The 22040-nt window shown below is 38.5% G+C and overlaps 1 protein-coding gene across 1 annotated transcript in view; it reads left to right on the top strand.

Annotated features, from left to right (window-relative positions):
- Window positions 1-4437: 4437 nt before the first annotated feature.
- The window catches only part of LOC121314101 (junctional protein associated with coronary artery disease-like), a 41934-nt gene continuing 24331 nt past the window's right edge, over window positions 4438-22040 (top strand). Inside the window, exons 1-2 of the mRNA XM_041247005.1 lie at window positions 4438-4579; window positions 15964-16222. The gene's annotated coding sequence lies outside the window, so the exon portion shown is untranslated. The remainder of the gene's footprint in view (window positions 4580-15963; window positions 16223-22040) is intronic.

Genomic DNA, 22040 nt, shown 5'->3' with positions numbered 1-22040 from the left:
GAAATTCTGATTTTTTTTTTCCAGTTTGTCTGCAAGTTTTAACAGCAACAAATTGAGATCGAATGGATATCAATTGGAACTCAGTCTCTCGCACTGATTGAGGAAAGTACTTAAATACAGCGTTCAATGGGAAGGATGCCAGAGGCCTGCAGAAAAACATGTAGAACGTAGCTCTGTGAACTCATATTGTCAGGGTAAGTGTACGTAGGTGACAATATTTCCATAGATACAGGTTTCAAAGTGTAACTTGGTTTCAGATTGGACAGTAGACAGCTGATATTGGAAAGAGAAGAGGTTGAGTTTCATGGTGCAGACGGAAATGTGGCCGCTTTCAAGGAGGGAGAAAGCTTGTAGCCATGTTGGATTGCAAACTATCTGTCTGATCAGTCGTTTTGAAGTACAACTGCTGTGACTCCTCCCTGGTCACACACATACAGTAGAAGTCAATAGCGGCTAGTGAGGTCAGCGCTTTAATTGGTTGATCTTACTGGCTATCTTTTTCAGGATCCTGGTTAAGGTATTGTACTTTCTGGGTGTAAAAGCAGTAATAGTGGTGAGTTTAGAGGCAGAGCAGGAGTTTTGGAAACAAAAGGGATGATTAGCCAGCGGTGTCAGGATCCAACTTGGCTTTACTATGGAAAAAATCTACTAAACTGGGAGTAATGAATAATTCTATTGGGGTACACAAATGTAGAAAATGTCATTAGCATATCTACTGTGATAAGCAGATTGTACTATTGCTGAATGCAAAAACATGGTGGCTGTGTTGCCTTTTATGAGATACTGTACACCCCTTCTAAATGTGATGAATGGTCTGAAATCGATGCATCTGGTTTGTTAATCAATTTCAAAATCTCCCAATGACATTTTAGCATTTCCTTGCATAATGGCCAGTAGGGCTGTGAAACGTATTTTCAATACTCTTTCGAGGTCTCCGAATCGGGATGTCTTTGAGACGAGTGTTTGACTGCCTCAAAGGAACCTTTTGTACTGAACAACCGAAGGACTGGCTCCAGGCCAGCAGCAACATCAGCTGAGAGCTGTCGTTGGGAGCTCAGGTCTGCCTTGCCTTTATGGGTCTGCAAAGACTTAATCTATCCTGTGTAACTGTTGTAACAAAGCAATCACCCCTAAACTCTCCTGCTGGCGTGACTGAGTGCACATCCGACCTTTCCTTCTCCCAGTGGATCAGCCACAACCTCCAGAGTACATCCGCATTCGCTTACCAAGGAGATCTGCAACACGATACTCAATTACCATTGAAACATCTGTAGGAGCCATCACAAATGTCCCAGTTGAGTCACTGCATAGAACTGCACATCTCATGATGGGATTCAGGTTGAAGTTGATTTACTGCCAGAAGGTTCAAAAGGAAACATTGTCTTGCTGCTGTTTAGTATTTACATGCTGTCAGACAATTTATATGACGGCATGGACTGGGATTCCACATCTACTGTAGCCGGACACTGTTGGCTGCTTATGTGCTTTTTCGCTTGTATTGTAGATGCCAGCATGAGGAAGCCACAGCCACAAATTCTGATAGGACTAAGCTTATGCTGCTTATTTCTCAACATCTTCTAAGAAACACTTCCTTCTTTGGAATGTTCTTGACTGGCTTGTGATCATAGGCACTGTAAAAATACTGGTGTAATCTAAACTGGTACGCTGAGATAATGTTTATGGCTCATGAAATGGTGTCTGTCCTGGCATGAATATTTTAAATAAAAATAAACTTAACACTTTAAAATAATGGCTGCAAATTCATAATGAATTCTAACTGAATACTACAGAAGTAACACCTGAATATCTTCTGTGTTTCCTCTGAGTTCATTATGAACTCAACCCTGTTAATTCATGGAGATTTAATGACCCGTATTCATTCCATGTTCCTTTGTAACAAATTATATTGATCACATGTATCAGGTGTGCATTCTTGCATGAATGAACACCTGAGGCATTTAAGGGATATGACTTCTGATGGTCTCTGTCTACCTCCAGGTGGTTGAACTCCCTCCATATACACTATACCATGAAAACAATATTTTGATGACACCATGATAACACACAAAAGTGGTCCTATTCAATATTATATAAGTCATGTTCCCATTGGAAGCTATAAGCAGCAACTGCACTTATAATGTCTCTGAGAGTGTAGCTCTCACACTCAGAATGTCAATGACACTCTCAACTTGCTTAGAGTAGCCACTTAACACTGAAACATACAACAGAGGTGGGTGCTCTTCTGTGGTTGCTTAGATTCACTTAATAAAGCACTTTGAGGAATAGTGAATTCTAGTATGTCAGGTTTTCAATGGCTGAAGAAAAGAAAAACATACTTCAAAGCATTGATTGCAAGACATACAATTCTCATAAAGACATTACATTTAATTATATGTACAGTGTCAACCTTTCAGTTCCGCGCCTGGCAATGAAGCAATCTCTTCCAATTGCAATGGCCTTGCCCTTCAAACATACAATACCTGATAATGAGTTTGGTATGGATTGTAACATATGGGATATAGTGTATATGCTGTAACTAGGAGATAGCATTTTTAACAAGACCAAGGGATCAGGATTCAAACAGACACAAAGCAGACGTTTCCATGAGAAGCAAAGGAGTGCTTGAGCCAAGTTTCTCAAGGATAAAGATTACACATTGTGCAACTCAGAGTAAACTGTTGCTAGTTCATTGGGAGCTGTGAGACCCGTACGTGCTAATTAGAGCAGAGTGCAGGTAAGAAGAAACCAAAACCATAGCAACTTGCACCTCTACTTCATTTCAAATATCCTACAAGGCAAATTGAAACAAGTCCGTCGCTGTTTTCAGTTTTCTTGCAGACATTTGCACCAGCAATTTAAGTTCCTTTTTTCGACCGTGATCCAGGTACTGTAACTTTTTTCCAAGGAGGTTTTTGAGTTGATTTGTTTTGCCCGGCACAGATAACTTGTTTAAATAAAGTAGAGCTCTACATGAAACAAGAGAAACTCATGTTGGTGTGTTTTAAGGGGAATACAATGTCAGTTAGCTTTGGTTGCAGTCATTGTTTTTGTGGTGTTGCACTTGTTGGGCAAGTCTTTGCCTTGCATCAAGTAATGTCAACGTATTTCTTTGAATCTGAACTGTTCATGACTTGAAAACTCATGGGATTCTGGAAGCCCATTGGTGAGTGTCCTGGACTGCAATGTGAAAAACACTGGCTTCAGTACTGGTTCATTCTCATTATAGAGAAATTAGGAAGATTTTCATCATTTCTATGAGCTCCTCATCCTGCTAAACAAGCATGTGAAATGTATCATTTTCTTTTGTTCCAAAAATGTATCCACCGAATTAGCATCTCCACCACAGTGGCTTGCTCGACACAACTTGAAGATGTATTCAGCATTTTTTTAAGAAAAAAGGAAATCAAATCATGTCATGTCATGGGGTAAGCGCAGTGGATATGCTGACTTATGTAAAAGACATTCATAAGTTATAATGTGGCACTATAAATATGAACTCTACCTTGTATCATACTGTTTCTACCATAAGGTACTTGACAACACGATACATGATTTTACAATGGTAATAGAGATCAATGACAGAAATTACAGCCACTTATTTGGTTATGTACAGTAAAGCCTATAAAAAGCAGTAAAGGGATGGATTTGGAAAAGGTCTCTATTTGCATTAACACCAACACTATTTCCAGGTCTCTACAAGGACAGATCAACACTAGTTCTTCCAGTATGGTGCATATTTGTACAGGTGATGTAAACAATAACCAGCACTGTGTAATTTGCATATAGTCTCCTTCTGTGATGGTTTATTTATGTATTTATTTATTTTACTGCGTTCTTTAATTGATCCCATTATGTCAGTGTGCATTTCATTCAGGACTGATATAGGAGGAAAGTTCCACACAAAACCCAGAAGCCCTGGTGGTTTAACTCATACAGACAGCAGGTTCTAATTTCAGAGGAATACTTTGTATGCTCCAGCTGTTACTTGAACATGAATTGGTTTATTTTCATTTGATTAAACTGGTGTTTTCGGACATGTATGCATACTTAAAAAAATAAATAATAATTCTAATGGTTGCACCATCTTGGGGCTGGCCTGGTTCACTCTGAACCATGTGCTTCCTTTGAGGTGGTTCTCTTTTCTGTCTGTTAGTATCCGGCATGAAATTCCACACATGCCTTTAATTTCGGAAGGAACACAAGAGTAAGTTATCTTACTCTTCTGGAATGTTCCACCGTTACTTCGAAAGTTGGCCCAGATGTAATTAGGTAAGTGGGTAACGGGCATGTGAAAATCGAATGTGTGTGCAAAAGTGCTTCATGGAGCAAAGGACTGTCTAGGAACATCATAGGGAGGGGTTGAATTAGTGAAGGCAGCACATTTACCAAATCCAGCCCTTCTCCTCTGGCTCCAGCAGCCAAGTGGTTAAATTAGCACAGTGCACATTCAGAGTACGAAGTGTAAGCTAGGAGAGACAGACTTGGGGATTTAAAGGATGCACACCAGATAAGGTTCTAGGGATTTTTCCAGCTGCTGTGCTTTTTTAGCAGAGAACATTCTCCTCAGTTTGCATCTGAGGTAAGGGATTTGTTTTTTTTTATTGTTTTGAATGGAAAATGTTTATGCCAGAGCTATAAATATACACATAGTTTAGCCATATGTTGTGGGGGTTGTAATGACTGCTAAGTAACTGTAACAATTTGGTTAAATCTCTCTCTCTGGTTTCCTTTTTTACACACAAGCTTGTGTGCATAAAAATGGCCTTGTTTTATGGAGTGCAGTGAATAGCTGCTGATATACTGTGGCTTGCAGCCTGCGAGTCAGAACTGGGATCTGGGCCAAGCCGTTTATGTTATTACGGATTGAAATCAGCATCATGTTGTTGTTTTTTTTTAAGAAAGGTACTGTGGGTTTCAGTGTGTTCTAACAGCAATCAGGGTGATGGTGCTTTTGATACAGTCCCTCTCTCAGAACTATTCTAATGAGAGGCATTGTATTAATTATTAAGATGTGGATTTTTTTTTAACACTCTTTTTAACATTCTGCTTTATGATATGTGTTGTGGATTGGGGAGGAGTTAATAGTAATCCTCAGTCTGCAAATTCTATTTCACATGTGGCCCTTGGTAAACTTTAGCTTAGATTTTCTTTTTATTCCATATAAAAGATCAGAGTACTTTTGTTGCATTAGAAAACCTGGATATGATTCAGCTAGTGTTTAAGCAGGATTGTCCTAGGTATTAAAACAACAAAATGTGCTCATTTTTAGCTTGTAAACTTGTGAACTATAATTGCTTCTAAAAGTTTACTGTGCTCTACCATGGTGAAAACACAGCAAAGTGTAGTAAAGCATGGTAAATGAGAGGCAAGAATGCTATATCATAGAGAAGCAATAGTAATGCATGGAAAAACTCATGGTAAACATGGTACAGTAGTGCATAGTATAAGCATGGAAAAAGCATGTTTACTGGGAAATTGCCGCACTGTTATTGCATGATATATTTACGTAAGGTTGTTGCGCATGTCATCTTACTGGGATCAGTAAACTTGTTAAAAGCAACACTACTAACTGGCTTTGTCAATTACCCTTATCACTAGTATATAAACAAACACCTTCTACAAGCAACAAAACATACCTAGTTGTTGCAATGCATTGTTATAGTGTGCGATGTGGATGAATTAGTTAGTAAAGAAATGTCTACAGGGAACTCAAGCAAGTCAACTCAATGCAATTCAATGCAAATCAATCATTTCACTGAAGCACTGATAAGGGCACTACATTGTGAGTGCTGTCTTCCTTGGTACCATGCTGTGACCTGACACATAGCACTCCTCTTATATAAACCAGGCCGTATGCCTGCCTCGTGCTGTTGTTTACATTGAAGGGATAGCAAAGCTCAGACTGTGGCTGTGAGTTTATAGGAAGAGGCATTACACACAGTGACTAGCAAATACTGTGCCCTTAATGTCAGCCAAGAAATGTCAAAAAGGCTTCTTCCTTTTTAGAAACATGGCTTCCATTGTGCTTCCTTATAATGCATACAATCGCCATGTGATAAAATTTGATTTGAGGCCCAATTCTATTTATTACACGTTATTTTGTCGGAGAAATTACAAGACTTTGGCAGAAAAGGGGTATGTTGAGCAGCACTTGTTTGAACAGAATGTAATCAAATGACTCACTGCAAGGATAAAAGTGAATCTGACCCTTCATTAGTGTACAGAAGGGTATTGTTTATAATCGTTTCACATCTAAAGAAGTTTTTTTTTTTTCTGTCCACAAAGAGGTTCTATTTGATACAAACTGGTTTGAAAGGTGTTTTGTGTGTGATATTCTTTTTTCCCTTTTGCACGCATGTAGACTGGGGTTGCACCATGTCTCACAAGATTAATATTGTTCTAGTGTAATCTTTTATCAGAAATATGCAAACAGGGATCTTTGGCTTTTTAATACTTTTGGTGTACTGTACAAGGAAATCCCATGCATGAATCTTTTACAGCAGCTGTGTATTACATGACTTCAGAGTCTTGATGAGACAAAACCTGATTGTGAAACATGACTTTGCTTTCACATGCAGCATTATAAATAATGTTTATGTAACTGGTAGTGTTGTGTGATACACTGCCATTACAGATTATGTCCTGTCCCTCCAGTGAGATGAGATGAGGTTAAAAGCTCTAATACCACGAATGCATACAAGCTTGATTCTTTTGCACTGTGGTTAAGACACTCACCTGTGGTGGACATGGTAGCTGGTTCACATCCAGCCTCTGCCTTGTTACATTTACTTTCTGAGAATAGGATATTGATGTTTGTATTTTTAAAGATAACTATATCTGTGGTTAAATATGTTGCTTATTTCCAGCCCCCCCTGGCTTGCCAAACAGAATGCAGTACTGCATTTGTTAATAGTTAATCATAATTTAAAAATAAAAAATGTAATTGATTGAAAAAATTATATTCAACCCATCCCCAAAGTCAACCACTTGCAAACACACACACACAACATATGTAAAAACTAGATTAAGCCAAAATACAGTACCTGGTTTGGGACATGTGAGTTTATAACAACACAATATAATGAGATGCAACATTTAGATGCAAGACATGAGTTAGATATTTGAGTAAACCATTACACTGTATGCAAGTGCTTTGTTAAATATTAGGGAGACTTGTGAAAAGACTGATAAAGTAACTGCTTCCTTTGTGTTGCACTGCCGTGCAGCATGTTTTCTCTTGTTGTCAAATGCCTTTTATGTATCTTCTGTCCTCTGTGAGGGTGTAGAGGGTGTCTGTTCTTTTATTTCTGCAGACAGACTGGAGTGAGTACAGGGATTGAAATGAATCTGGGCCAAGAACTGGCTGCACTGATGGACAATAAACAAATCTCTTTCAGTCCTTGGCCAATCCATCTCTTATTTTGTTCATAAAAATCAAACTCATCCGAAAGCAAGAAAGTTTATCTTCAGACCTATGTGCCTCTCAAGGTGTAACAGGGCGGAGCCGGTGCATGATCACATGACCTCGCACACCGCATGTGAGCGCCTTAACCACTATGCAAAATACCAGGCTTGTCTGCATTTGTGGTTATAGAGCCCTTAATCTTGTCTACTTGACAAGACGGAAGAAGTCATAACACCAGTGCAACACACAACACTGTCCATTAGACTGTTCACCCTTTAACCTCAGCGAGCAGCTATATTTATCACAAGTCATGTCACCAATGAGACAGGGCAGAGGCTGGGAGCAAACCACTGGTGACCACCCACACTGCAAGAAAGCATCTGAATCACACTATGTAAAAGAGGCTCTGCTGCTTATGTGGTGTGAGAGCTTTTAACTAACCAACTAGAATGAACCAGTCTCTTTTGGGCAATTCATATTCCAGGATGAAAAGTCAACCCCTAGTTGTTCTTTTTACAAAACTCCTGAAATATGCTAAATGTCGATGAGGCATTTTGTGATTTAGCTGTCAACCTTGATTTTTTTGAACACCCCAGAAACGAGAAACCAAAAAGATGCAATAACACTCGTGATGAAAAGCAAGGTAGGATTAGTTCAGTTTCCTCGGAGGCAATAGCCGTTTCTGTACTCTAGTGAGTTACAAGGCACAGCTGCAGATTAGGGCTGTTTACAAAGGAAAAGGGAGGCGCCAGGTCCGCTCATAACTCATAAATGGAAAGAGCCAGTGCCAGAATAACATTATGAATAGTCAACATGGCTAACACAGGGTCATTTGCATTCAGCTTCAGAGTTTGTATTTAAGCACACAGCCCTCTGAAACCCCCCTGCAGAGCCAAACAGAAAGCCACCCATCCTTCATCTCCACTTACTTCACTTCCTCTGCGTCCTTGCCAGAAACTAGGGTGCAAATTACATCATGTGTAAACTTCTGAATCCATTGTGGCCTGTATGGTACCTCCCTTAAGGGAATGAATAATACGAAGTGTGTTAATATATGCTTTTAGTATACTCATTTATAGTATATTCTTTTAAGATGCTATTAGGGAAGCCATCTGTTCTTGTTTTCCTTGTATTGTACCATGTAGATGACCCAATGTTCTTCCTTCAAGAAAACTTTATAACATTGATACTAATATTTGTATTATTATATTTACAGCAAACCTAAAGTTTTATAGTTACAACTTACAGTATTTATTCAGCTTTCAGAGTCCCACCATGGAGCATTTCATCCCGGGATGGTTTTACTTACTGGGCACTCATATCTCATCATTATGCAAGAGGGATGGAGAGCATTCTTGTTTATAGACCTTGACTTACAGTAGCTCCCATGTATGCATTTTAGATCAGAGGGGTTTTGTGCCTTGTTGTTGGTGTCGGTAGTTGCTTGCCTACCTTGATCTAGCCATGTTTTAACATAATCTTCAGGTTTAAACAATCCTAGCGGTGGACCGAATACTCTGATGAACAGGAGCGACGACATAAAATATATTGTTACAGTACACATTTGTTCAATTCATGCATTTTTGGTTTTTTTGCAATATGGTTCACAATTTGCAAACTGTATAATTCTAGCCTGTCAGACAAAAAAGGTCCCATGCAGTCAGATACAAATGAACCAGTTTGGCAAGGGGAAACAAATAACAATTTAGCACTAGCTAATTCACACACAGACTCTTGTCTACATCACCCCCTATCTACACCCTCCGTCTACCATCCACACCATCATCTCAACTTAGTGTTGCCAGCCATTGCCACTGATCACGCTCTGGAGCAAGCCTCTCAAGAGATTTTACTGTGGTGTGCTATGGTAAATACATAGCAAAGTGTATTAATGAACAGTAAAAGCCCTGTAAACCTTGGAAATAATCAAGGTAAAGCAGAGAAACTCATGGACCTTCCAACTCTAGCAAGAATAAAATAGAAAATTGAACGTATGACAGAACACTGAACACCCCTGCATGGATATGGAGGGGTGATGTAGACAAGAGTCTGTGTGTGAATCTGTTCTTCCAAGGACAGAGATGGCATTGTCCTCATTTAAAGAACTACCAGCAGTGTTTTAGTACTAATGGCACTGCACCTAACAAGCTAAGCAAAGATACAGTGAAGCAATTATATTTAAATGGCTTTTAATCAAAGTCCTTACTGTTTAAATGCACTTGTTCACTTTCAAAAGTCTTCTATGTCAAGACAGGAAGATGATGTCACCCTTTTCATTTCCTCCCTTACTAAGACTTGAACTATCTCATTTCATCCCTCAGAAAGGGGATTTTAAGTCAAGTAGACCAATGGTTTCATCAGGCTGCTTGACCACTAGTGACTGGCAAACATTGTTCTCATAATGTCTATCTGCCTGACAGGGGCTTCACATACAGCAAGGTGTGAAAACATTGAGTGAGGTGGAATAGTTCCCAATTGTTTCTGTAGTTTTGACATCAAACCACTGTAATGGAAAATCTTGAAAATGTGTCAAAATAGGCAAATTATTGATTGTTTAATTTAATTAATGACTTTAATAGGCCACACATGCAATTATTTTCAAAACTGTAAGAGAAAAGAAACACATTGCCACAAATGATAAAATGCATTAGACATTTTAGAAGTTGTTTAAGATGCCTAATTAAAGCATAGAGTGGTCTAACATTTTCACACAAGTTCCTATTGTTTCCATGCCATTGTCATTACTGACTTAAAATTGAAAATTCTCACACCCTGAGGTTTCCATGCAGGTAGGTATGACTAAACATTGATATCATAATGACAAATCTTGAGGTGCTTCACATACAGCAAGGTGTGAAAACATTGAGTGAGGTGGAATAGTTCCCAATTGTTTCTGTAGTTTTGACATCAAACCACTATATATATATATATATATATATTGTATATATATATATAATATACATATGCAATTATATTCAAAACTGTAAGAGTGTGTGTGTGTGTGTGTGTGTAATGTAAGCATAGAGTGGTCTAACATTTTCACACAAGTGCCTATTGTTTCTATGCCATTGTGATTACTGACTTAAAATTGAAAATTCTCACACCCTGAGGTTTCCATGCAGGTAGGTATATAAAGGATATAAATGACAAATCTTGAGGTGTTCTAATACATTTCCACACACTATATATATATATATATATATATATATATATATATATATATATATATATCCCCTTTCAAAATTTTCACCTTTTGTTGTCTTATAGCCTGGAATTAAAATGCATTAGAATAGTTTTTTTATTTCATTGATCTACACATCCTATCCCAAACTTCCAAGTGAAAAAAAAAATTCTATAAGTTTGTAGAAAATTAATTAAAAATAAAAACTGAAATAGCTTGGTTGGATAAGTGTCCACCCTCCTCCCCCTTTGTAATTGCAATCCTAAATTAGCTCAGGTGTAACCAATCACCTTCAAAATCACACACCAAGTTAAGTGGCCTCCACCGGTGTTAAATTGTAGTGAGTCACATGATTTCAGGATAAATTCAGCAGTTCCTGTGGGTTCCCTCTGCTGGGTAGTGCATTTCAAAGCAAAGACTCAACCATGAGCACCAAGGAGCTTTCAAAAGAACTCCGGGACAAAGTTGTTGAAAGGCATAGATCAGGGGATGGGTATAAAAAAATATCAAAGGCCTTGAATATCCCTTGGAGCACGGTCAAGATGATTATTAAGAAGTGGAAGGTGTATGGCACCACCAAGAGCCTGCCTAGATCAGGCCGTCCATCCAAACTGGATGACCAAGCAAGAAGGAGACTGATCAGAGAGGCTACCAAGGGGCCAATGGCAACTTTACAAGAGCTACAGGCTTTTATAGCCAAGACTGGTCAAAGTGTGCATATGACAACAATATCCCAAGCACTCCACAAATCCGGCCTGTATTTTACTCAAGAAAGCCCACCTTGAATCTAATTTGAAGTATGCAAAAAAACAATTCTGTAGCCATGTGGCAAAGAGTTTTGTCGTCTGACGAAACTAAAATGGAACTTTCAAAATTTCAAAATTCAAAGCATTATGTTTGGCACAATCCCAACACTGCGCATCACCCAAAGAACATCATCCCTACTGTGAAGCATGGTGGTGGTAGAATCATGTTATCCCTGTTTCTCTTCGGCAGGGACCAGGGCACTTATCAGAATAGAAGAGAAAATGAATGGAGCAAAGTACAGAAAAATCCTTGAGGAAAACCTGCTGCCATCTGGTTTAGAAGGTTACCTTTCAGCGTGACAACGACCCAAAGCACATAGTAAAATCTACACTACAGTGGCTAAGGAACAAAAAGGTAAATGTCCTTGAGTGGCCCAGTCAAAGCCCTGACCTAAATCCAATCGAAAATTTGTTGTATGACTTGAAGATTGCTGTCCATCAACGCTCCCCAAGGAACTTGACAGGACTTGAACAGTTTTGTAAAGAAGAATGGTCAAATATTGCCAAATCAAGTTGGTAGAGATCTATCCCAACAGACTCACAGCTGTAATTGCTGCCAAAGGTGCTTCCAAAAACTATTAACTCAAGGGGGTGGAGACTTATCCAGTTATGATCTTTCAGTTTTGTATTTTTAATATATAATCTTTTTCTCAATAAAAACTTTTTTCCCTTTAAGTGTGGAGTATGGTGTGTAGACAAGTGAAAAAAATCATCATTTAAATGTATGAAACTCTGAGGCACTGATACAACAAAATGTGAAAAAAGTTCAAGGGGGTGTAGACTTTTTATAGGCACTGTAATATATATATATATATATATATATATATATATATATATATATATATATATATATATATATATATATATATATATAAAATGTGTTATATAACTTTAAAATAAGTTATTATAGTTTTTTGCCTCATTGTGACAAATTCACTGGTACATTGCGATTAACAGTCGTAGTTTATTATTGCTTGCCAGTGCAGCACATCACTCGAGGATTGCTGCTCTAGCTTTCTAGCACCAGATGTGTATTATCTCATCTCATTTAAATGCCTCTGGGGTTGTTGTGTTCACTCCCTCCCTTCTGCAGAGCACTGCTTGGTACCACCAGCATCAATAATAACCTGCCCAAGCATCACTCAGTGCTCTGGAAAACAAATTATTTTCACACAAGCCTAGTGCCTGCAGCAGATTTTATAGTTTACTGACTGGTGTGCAGTATTATTTTTTGATTCAGCTGTAACACTGTCTTAATCTGTTGCAGATTTGTGTAGATTAGTGGATTTTTTTGTTGATTACATAAAAACAGAGCTGGTTGGAGAAGCTGAAGGCAGATTGGACATGCTTTTGTACTGAAATGTTGTGGTAAACTTGCTTGATTCCTGTGGCAAAGTGGTAAGTGGTATGTGCCTGGTGCAGTGTGGTAATCCAACAAACAACAAAGTACGGGTGAAAATTAGTTCTGTTTATTTTATATCCAAAGGGTCTGATGACCAAACAGAAACCAAACATGAGGACTGGCGATACACATTGATGTGTATCTCGTATTGCACAGGAATATGAAGGGTTGCAGTCCCGTAAACTGTAACAAAGTCCAAACACCAAACACAAACATGGTCACCTCTCCCAGGGAGTGCTGCAGTGCCGGTGGCAAAAGTACAATTTATTTGTGAACAGTTAGTGTTGTGTTGTCATGGTTTTGTGCTGGCCGTGGGCAACAGCTCTGAATCGTGTTAGCTGTCCAGTCTAACAAACAAGACAAACAGTAGACTTTAGACAGACAGACAAAACATAAACTGAATTGATAATGCCATAACAAATGAACCACGAAATAACACATGTGATGTATCAAGCTTTTAAATTAACAATGGAAGGGGGGTACAGGAGGTGCTGGGAAGGCTGAAGATAAAGACTTCTAGAACAATTTGGGAAAGGTCAGGTATACTGTTTAAAACTGATTAGCCAATAACATTTAGGGAAGGAGGCTAATCCTCACAGCTGGAATTATGGCAATCCTCCAATTAAAAATAAACCAGTAAAGCTAAATGACACCAGGGCCTCGCATTCTTTCAGGAAGTGTAATACACTTCAGTACGTATCTGTTTTATACAAACTTTTACTTTTCTTGTTTTTAGTGTGTTGACCTATCATGTATAAAACTGCAGGGTGGGGAGCAGTCAGATAATATTACTGGTCCTGTTTAGACAGGTGGAGACCACTATTTGCTTTAAGATGAGTTGTGGGAAAGTCTTCCCATTCCCTGCAGCCTGTTTAGTTTAGGATATTCTGTGGTAAGATATTCAAACATTTGGGGCTTAAAGAGTCTCTAACGAGTTCGCAAAACAGATGTGAAATCCTGAAATAGTCCCAACAAATGATAGACTTTTCCCAGTTCATTCTTTCCAAAGGGTTGTGAAAGCACCAGTTAATTACTATAAACACAGGTTTGAGTCAGTTTGCTTACAGAAACACACTTTAACGTTGGCAGTACTATTCAGGCGTTGTTATGAAATCTGAGTTCAGTAGTAATATAATAGCAAATGACTCTCCTAGTCTTCCAGGGAGCCCAAACCAGCTAAGCATATTATCTGAATAGCAGAGAGGCAGTAAGGTGAAGTTATTTGAGCATTTCGAATCCCACAGAGCATCATTAGCTCCCTTGCTTTTATAGCTATTGCTGTAATTCTGCTTTGCCAGATCATGTTCTAGGTATGGATTTTATATTTTAAATTATTGTTTTCTATAAGGAGGAACACATCTGCAATACAGCTCTAATCTGTAGGACACACTTGTGAGTAAATGGGCCATTAATATGCACATACAGTGGGCATTGTTGCTGTGCAGTCCTGGCTGCCCATGGTGACCCTTTACCCTATTGATAGTGCCATGAAACATGCTTCTAATCTGCTGTCCAAATCATATTTATACTGTAAACTATTCCAGGTTTATGACAATTTAGTTGGATCTCAATTAATTATGTTTTAGGTTTGGATTGGACAACGATCACAATATAACTGCTATTCAGATAGCTTCTGCCTACAAGATTGGAACAGAATGAACACGACCAGTAGTAGTTATGTCACTTGTTAAGCTACATCTACAGTATGATGGCGCAATGATTGTGCATTGTTTACTCAAATGCTGTTTTGTTTTTTTTTTGGGGGGGGGGGGGGGGGGGGGGGGGGGGGGTTGTGTTAAGATGCTGTGCTCTAAATTGAGGATCTGCTCTTCTGTTCTAGCAACATGTCATGGACATATGTACATTTAATTATAGAAGTAAGAGCGAGTGACATCTAGGGCACAGCTGTATATTTCCAGCAATACACCAAGAAGCTTTACCCTCAATAACCATCCACTAGATGGCGCTGGCTCTTGCCTGTATAAAGACTCTTTTGGCTGATGCCATCTGAGTTACATATGCGTTTGCAAGCAACTATAGAACGTAAGAAAAAATGACTGATTCTAATAAGAACCACTCAAAATGAGATTGCAAAATCCATTAAAGTGATTATGAAAATGTCATTTGAAGATACTTACTCTTTAAGATGAAGGCACCAGTGATGGAAATAAGACTCTGACTGCATAACAGTTTCACCCATTCCAGGTTTTGATAAGAGCTCGATCTTAAACTCATAGTAAAACCTGGAACAGATCTTTTGTGTGATGGCTCAGTAGTAGATCACTGAAAGACTTCGTTCACCAAGTCATCTTGCTATCCCTTTTATTTGGCTTTGTAAAAACCACTGCTACGTAGTGTCAACAGAGAACTGTACACTGTTGAACTGACCAATCGATAGCCAGTATCAGCACTCTTCCAGTTAACTTAGAGGGTTTTTTTAGCAATTAATATACATGTTTGTAGTCAATGGTTAGTTAGTAACCATGGCTAGCAAACTGTTTGAACTGTTTTACTTTGAAATAAGAATATATGGCGGTGAAAACAAATTGTGCTTTGGGGTATTTAGAGAGGCAATTCTAAAGCATAATACAGATTTTACCATTAAAATGCAGAGATGCCAACCCTTTGGCATGGAGCATCACTGTATTTAAGGAATTGCAAGCCAGCTGGGTACTCTTCTCAAACTGATCTACACTAAACTCCAGCTGCAAGAGTAAATTAATATTTTACAAAAATAAACTTCAGACTTCAACTCCTTGAAATCCTGTTGCTTTCAGAACTGCTGAACTCACTTCCTGATTGGGGAAAGCTCATATTTTGGTATTAAGAGGATTACTACAGAGGTATATTTATTTAATAAATGCGCACCGTCTTAAGCATTTGGTCCTCGTTTTCAACTTACCAGCTGGAAAACACATATAATGGTGACAGTGTCTTCATCTGTGAAAAGTTAGTAATAAAAACATTCAGGTCTTTTTGTAGTTTTCAGTTTCTGAAACTGTGATGGCTTTACAATGGACTCCTGTTAAATCATTTGGTGGTGATGGGGGGAATGAATAAAAAGTGATGATGTTTAAAAAATATTTGGTTTGTTTGTACTTACATTAACATGGGGCCCTATCAAAGAACTACCTACTTGATTAATTGAGTTGTTATTTTCTTTGTTTAGGTACAGATTTGGACGGGTAAATACCTTCCAACACTCCACGTAAACTGTTTACGGCCGCTTTTCCCTTTGGACGGAGCTCTTGAGACTGACTAGCTAGTGAACGTGAGGAAAGCTTACTCTGTTCCAGTTCCTTTCCACCGGACTGCCTCCAGCCCTATAGGCATGCTCAGCAGCAGCTCCGTTCTGTCTCAGCCACAAGAACGGAGCACAGGGGACTGCGAGACGCCAGCGTAAAGGCTAAAGCATCTGTACGAGGCAGGTAAGCCCGAATCCCATACCGTCTTGAAAAAAGGCTTTCATTAACCATTGTGAGTGGGATATATTTTGCTAAACACGTTGCAGAAGTAAACGACTGTACGTAGTAAAAACTTGCAGCAAAGACACAGATAATTAACAGCACAGGGCTTCAATTCGCAACCAGCATTTACTTTTTAAAACTAAGGACTGTATGCAAAGGGTTTGGTGCATGCTTTTATTTTGTAGGTTTGTACTTTGACTGGATTGACTATAGACCATTGTGGTAGAGTAACTGCGATACGGTGTTCTTTAAAATACAGAGTTGTATTTATTAGTGAGGACGGCTTTTGAAGTTGCTCTGAACACATGATCTTCCCTGCTGGAATACTCAGTTTCCCTGACACCCACAGCGTTCATTCGAGTGCTTTAATTAGTTTAATAATACAGTTATCTTGTAGGCATTCCTGGTATGTAGGTATGCTGTCGTTTTGACTGAAGCAAAATAAACTAGTGTGTGAGGGTACCGTGCGCAGCTAGTTGCCAGACAGTTCAGGGAGTCGATTAAAACTCTTTACATGCTTACTTTAAAAAAGAAATATGATAGTATCCTATAGTACTGGTAAAATAACAAATTTACTATAGTATACTGTATGAAATACGGTGTTATTGCCATTATTATAAGGGTCTTTATTAGGGAACTACAGTGTAATTATGAGACTACTCCCACTCTGCTAGTCCAGATAACTGATTGATAAACTGGTTGTTCATGGCTCATGTTTTCCAATGTTAACACAAGGCTGAAAAAACGAAATCCAGTTGTAGGTGACAAATAGCCTGGATCTCACGCTATAGTATAGAACGCAGTATAATAAAGCATGCATGCAGTCATGGTCCAGGCAGTGCTTCGGTATGTGCTTTGATCTCCTAGTACTCCTGGTATTCCTAAATCTCCTAGCCTCCATGACCGCTGGCAGCAGCAGCAGCTCCAGCTGTTCTGTAAGCTGGGTGCTTGCCTCACTCACTCCTGGGTGCTTGTTTGTTTCTGTTCTGCTCAGTTGCCTCCCAGACTGGCAGCAGATTAATTTGCTTTCTTCCTCCACGCATGTTAGTTTCCACCTGCTAGATCCAATCTATTTGTTGGTTTGGGCTTTTGTCATCTCAGTACCAGAAACAAAGGGTCTGTTAGGTCATATGCAGCATTTGCTTGTAGAAAGTTGCATTTCTCTTCAAAAGATGGTAGCAATGGAACTTTACGTACGCTATTTAAAAAGTATTTTAAATATATATCATTTACAGCAGCTCAGGATGAATAGAGGAAATACACTGGATTTCATCTGTCAACCTCTATAGGTGCACGGTAGTCAATCCATTATCTCTATGAGAGCTAAGATCATGTATTCTTTTAATGCATGTATGGGGCTTGTCAATTCTCTACAGTGTTGTGCAAACAGAAGGAAGCAGAGTATATGAATTTTTTTAAATACATGCACCAAAGTGGTGAGCTAGGCACCTCTCACTGCTTGATCCAGGTGCAGATGCAATGGGTGTAGTTCATCATTTAAATTTATTTTTGGATTTAATAATTAAAAAAGAGACAAATATCACCTACTGTACAGCGCGAAAGCGAGTTGTGCTTACAATTGAAAAAAAGTTGGAAATACTTTCACTTCTGGAAAAGGTAATTACCAGGGATAGAATAGCACAATAGTGGAATTTTAAAGAGCAGTGTGACTGATATTACAAAGTCTGCCTCAGAGATTTAAAAGTTTGCGGCCTTTGCTAGTATTGGTGGGATTTTTGAGATCTATTGTTGCTCGAGACGAGTACTTGAGTATTACAATTCCCGAGTACTCGAATCAAACGCCACTCTCCTCTACATGCTGTACTAGTGTACATAAACCTCCCAAACATTGCCACAAATTTTAAATGCCAAATTAACACACAATCAAGTAATATATTCATTAATAAATACAATGTTTGATTTCTTGTGCAGTTAATTGTATATGGGCAAGTATTATTAAATAACGTAAAGTATTCAAATCCACGTGTCCACACAACTTTACATTAAATTGTAAAGAGATGTCTGGCCTGCCTGTCTGAACTGTGTCTCAGAGGCCCTTTACTGTAGTGCAGTAGTTACAACATACAAATAAAAACTGTATTAAACTTAAACGGCCGTTCGGTCCAAAAGCTCACTAGAGCAGTCTCATACGTGATGGACTACTGATGATAAATTAATAAAATGAATGCATAAAAAATATTCATTTGGTGACATTTGTCACGTGACCAGTTACACGTCTTTATTAAATGTTTGACCACATCTTTAGAGTTTAAACGTTTAACATTCCCATCCCTAATAGCTGGTGTAATCCAGCCCTGGTGTTTAGAGCTGTAATAAATATTTACTGTTGATTTTCTATTTACCTGGTTGAGTCTTTTATTATACAACTCACACACTGTTAGTAAATACACAGCATTATGCATTTACCATACTTTACCATGATATGCCATGCTTTATAAAAAGACTTTACAATACTTCTCTGGGCTTAACAATGCTTAAAAATACTTTACCATGCACTCCCTGTGCTTTATTACACTTTGCTATGATTTTACTATAGTACATTTTATATATGGTTTATAGAGTATATTGCAGTGTACTGTGTTGTGAATGACCATATGTATGTACAATATAATATGCCAATATATGACAAATATAACATTACATTTTAAAAAAATATTCACCAAATACAAAAAGCTGCAAATTCCCTTTGTATTGTCACATGTATTTCTGTATATATTTCACAACACTGCAAAAAAAAAATCAACATAGTGCAATTCATTCAATATATTGTTTTAATGTGCATAGAGAAAGAAATGCCAGTATGTAAGACAATGTCTATTATTCGCTGAGTGGGGGTACATTTTGTATCATGGTAACACTGGGAATCTGGAAAAAGGTATACAAAGTGTAATGTTTATTGACAACCCATCACAATGCATATTGCTATGAGGTCAAGTTTACTGCATTATTTGTCTGACAGGCTATGATTCTGAACATAAAGGTCAAACAAACAAAGGGCTTCTTGTTAAAAGGAAGCACAGTAACATTGTATTTTGTGTTGTTGGAATATAAACATGACTAGGATTATAATGGCGTTGGACACACAGGAAAACTTTGTAATGATGGCCTGTGAAGACTTGATGTTTATTTCTTGATTTTGTAGTAAGTCTTCTACATTTCCTGACACAGCCTTTCTCTGCACATTGTGGGGTTCTAGTGGTCTCCAGTCTTAATGGTTTTGGCCCACTTCCATCCCAATTAACCTTTGGAGAGTACAGAGCTGCTTAAATCGAGAGTAGAACAATAGCTCTCTTGTGTTCTTTGTTTAAACCCTTTGGTTTGTAGGCTCTATCTTTAGATTGTGGTGTGCAGGCTGCCCCTGACCCCAGTGCAGCTCACTGCACTTTTCTCCAAGTCATTCTGGTTTTGAAACAGATGTTTTTCAACACCTCACCTCAGTCTGAAACCTGCAGCTGTCACTGTGCTGTTTTAAGAGGCAGATGCCTGGAGGAAGTTTGCTCATTAGTTCCAGCAGTAGAGGAAAGGGTAGGTCCGCGTTCCAGAAATGCTTGATTGATACAAATTAGTTTAAAGTTGGCTTGCAGCAGTCATACAAAGAGCTTGCGACACAATTAAAAATTAATTTTGAAGGTGTCTCGATCAGGGACGCAGAATGCAGTTTTCTGTGTCTTCACGTTTTTGTACTCACAAGGTATGTGCAATTCCAGATTGCTGTTAGTTTATGCCCTGCCGTGTAATGAGAGTGAAGGATTTGCAAGTCAAAGTTAAGATACAGCTTGAAGTGTGGGATGGGGGCGTTCACATCAACACACTTTGCAATGTGACTGCTCTTAGATACCAGTAATTGTAAACCAGGTACCATAGTCAGCACTGGTTGACAGCTTGCTGTGCTGGTTGAGAGAAATACATAGAAGACAGCGCACTGCTAAGGTTAATTAATGCTATAAACCGGTACTAAAATATGTATATTTTTCTTTTTTAAAAGAATACAGATCACTTTATTCTTTAAGGAGCCCCCATACCTTACCCAAATCCCTTGCAATGGTGTGTGTGTGAAAGGGTTTGTTTACAAGTGTCTTGTTTGTTTTGTTTTTTCCTTAAATGAAGACTGAAAGGCTAGCCATGCCCTGGTCTGAACTGCGGAATGCTAATGTGTGTGATCCCTTTGATCACAATGCCCCCTGCTTTATAGGCTATGCCACTGTCATCTCAAAGCAGCTAAAAGCGGTGATGGACCCTAATTAATATTAATCACACTGAGCCAGGAGGAAAAGCAAGATTACAGTGTAATCTCTCATTATTTTTTTAAAGTAGTCATTAGTAGCCTTTTTCATTTTTACATCTAAAGAATTGCTTTTCCAGTTGTGGTCAAATTTGACTACCGCATTCTTTACCACAAGTTACAGTATTGCGATTGTTACAATGTGGGGATTCTATGTTAGTCTGTTAGAATGTGGGGACTGTATGAGGGACCCTGTCTGTCTGTCAATCCATACTGTATGTACGTCAGACTTGCATTTTTACATGCATAAACGGTGGATACTGGTCAGAGTCATGTACTTTTTCATGATGCTGACAGCTTTCATTTTTGTATGCATTGTAATAGTGCGAGATGTATGTTTAGCCACATACTGTACTTGTTTGTTTGAGTTTTTGGAATTAACTTTGTTAACCCTCTCAATAAATACCCCCGTAATGTAATGTGAGCTGTACATAAAAGGCTTTTTGTAATACATAACTTAATAACTGCAAGATTAAAGATCAAAATCACATGTACCTTGCAATTAAACACAAACAGCCAGAGTTGATAATCATCACCATTTGTTGTGAAAAGGTTTTGGAGCTAACACTGCTTGGCACTGACTTTGTATTGCAGAAGGGAGCTTTCTGACTGTTTTCTCTTAGTTTAGCAGCAGCTTAATCAAAGCAAAGCCGTAGCCCCCCCCCCCCCCAGTTGTTATTTGCACATTAATTTGAAACACTTCATATAGCTTTGTGCTGCAAACATCCTCAGGAAGAGAGATAGCCTGCTGAATGATGTCATTGACAAAACAGACGGAAAGGCTTGCAAAACACAAGAGATTTCTAGCAAATTATAAGTGTCCCCTTTTTAGAAACAAGTCTGTTCTATTGATCTAAATACTGCCACTGGTAACAATGTTTTATTTAAATCTTTTAGAAATTTTAAAACCATTTGTGTGAACTCTGGAGTTTGATAATTTGCCCTTGCAAAGCTTATGTGCATTATAAAATAGATACATAGCTATGAAACTGAACATGGTACAATTATGCACACAGTGACTGAAGGGGATATATTAAATTAGAACCAAATCTGTTTTTACAATAATGCAGTTAAGATGCTCGCTCACAGCTAGAGATGATGGCTTTATCAACAGCTCCTTCTTTTAATGATGTCAACTGTGGTGATATTTAGACCCACCACTGTTCATACATGGCAATTAGTGTTGTCCCCCTTCGAAGATGTGATGGAATGTAAGTGCAGGGCAGCCAGGCTGGAAGGAAGGTATCCCGAGAGGCTTGTGTCCTTGCAGCTAATGAGTTGAAACACTGCCCTCTAGTGTTGGACTAAACAGTAACACCCGTGGATATTTAACACAAAACCAGACCACAAAGCTGTTGCACTGCTGGTATGCATGGAAGAACACTGTCAGCCCATCATTACTGCATCAAATCCACTCCCATCAGGGATTTTAGCATATGAAATCATACATAACTATGGATATTTCTTTGTTTTAAA

This window comes from Polyodon spathula, chromosome 4 (genome assembly GCF_017654505.1).
Source record: "Polyodon spathula isolate WHYD16114869_AA chromosome 4, ASM1765450v1, whole genome shotgun sequence".
Lineage (NCBI taxonomy): Eukaryota > Metazoa > Chordata > Actinopteri > Acipenseriformes > Polyodontidae > Polyodon > Polyodon spathula.
Note: the sequence above shows the minus strand (reverse complement) of the source record. Positions and strands in the feature narration are given on the sequence as shown.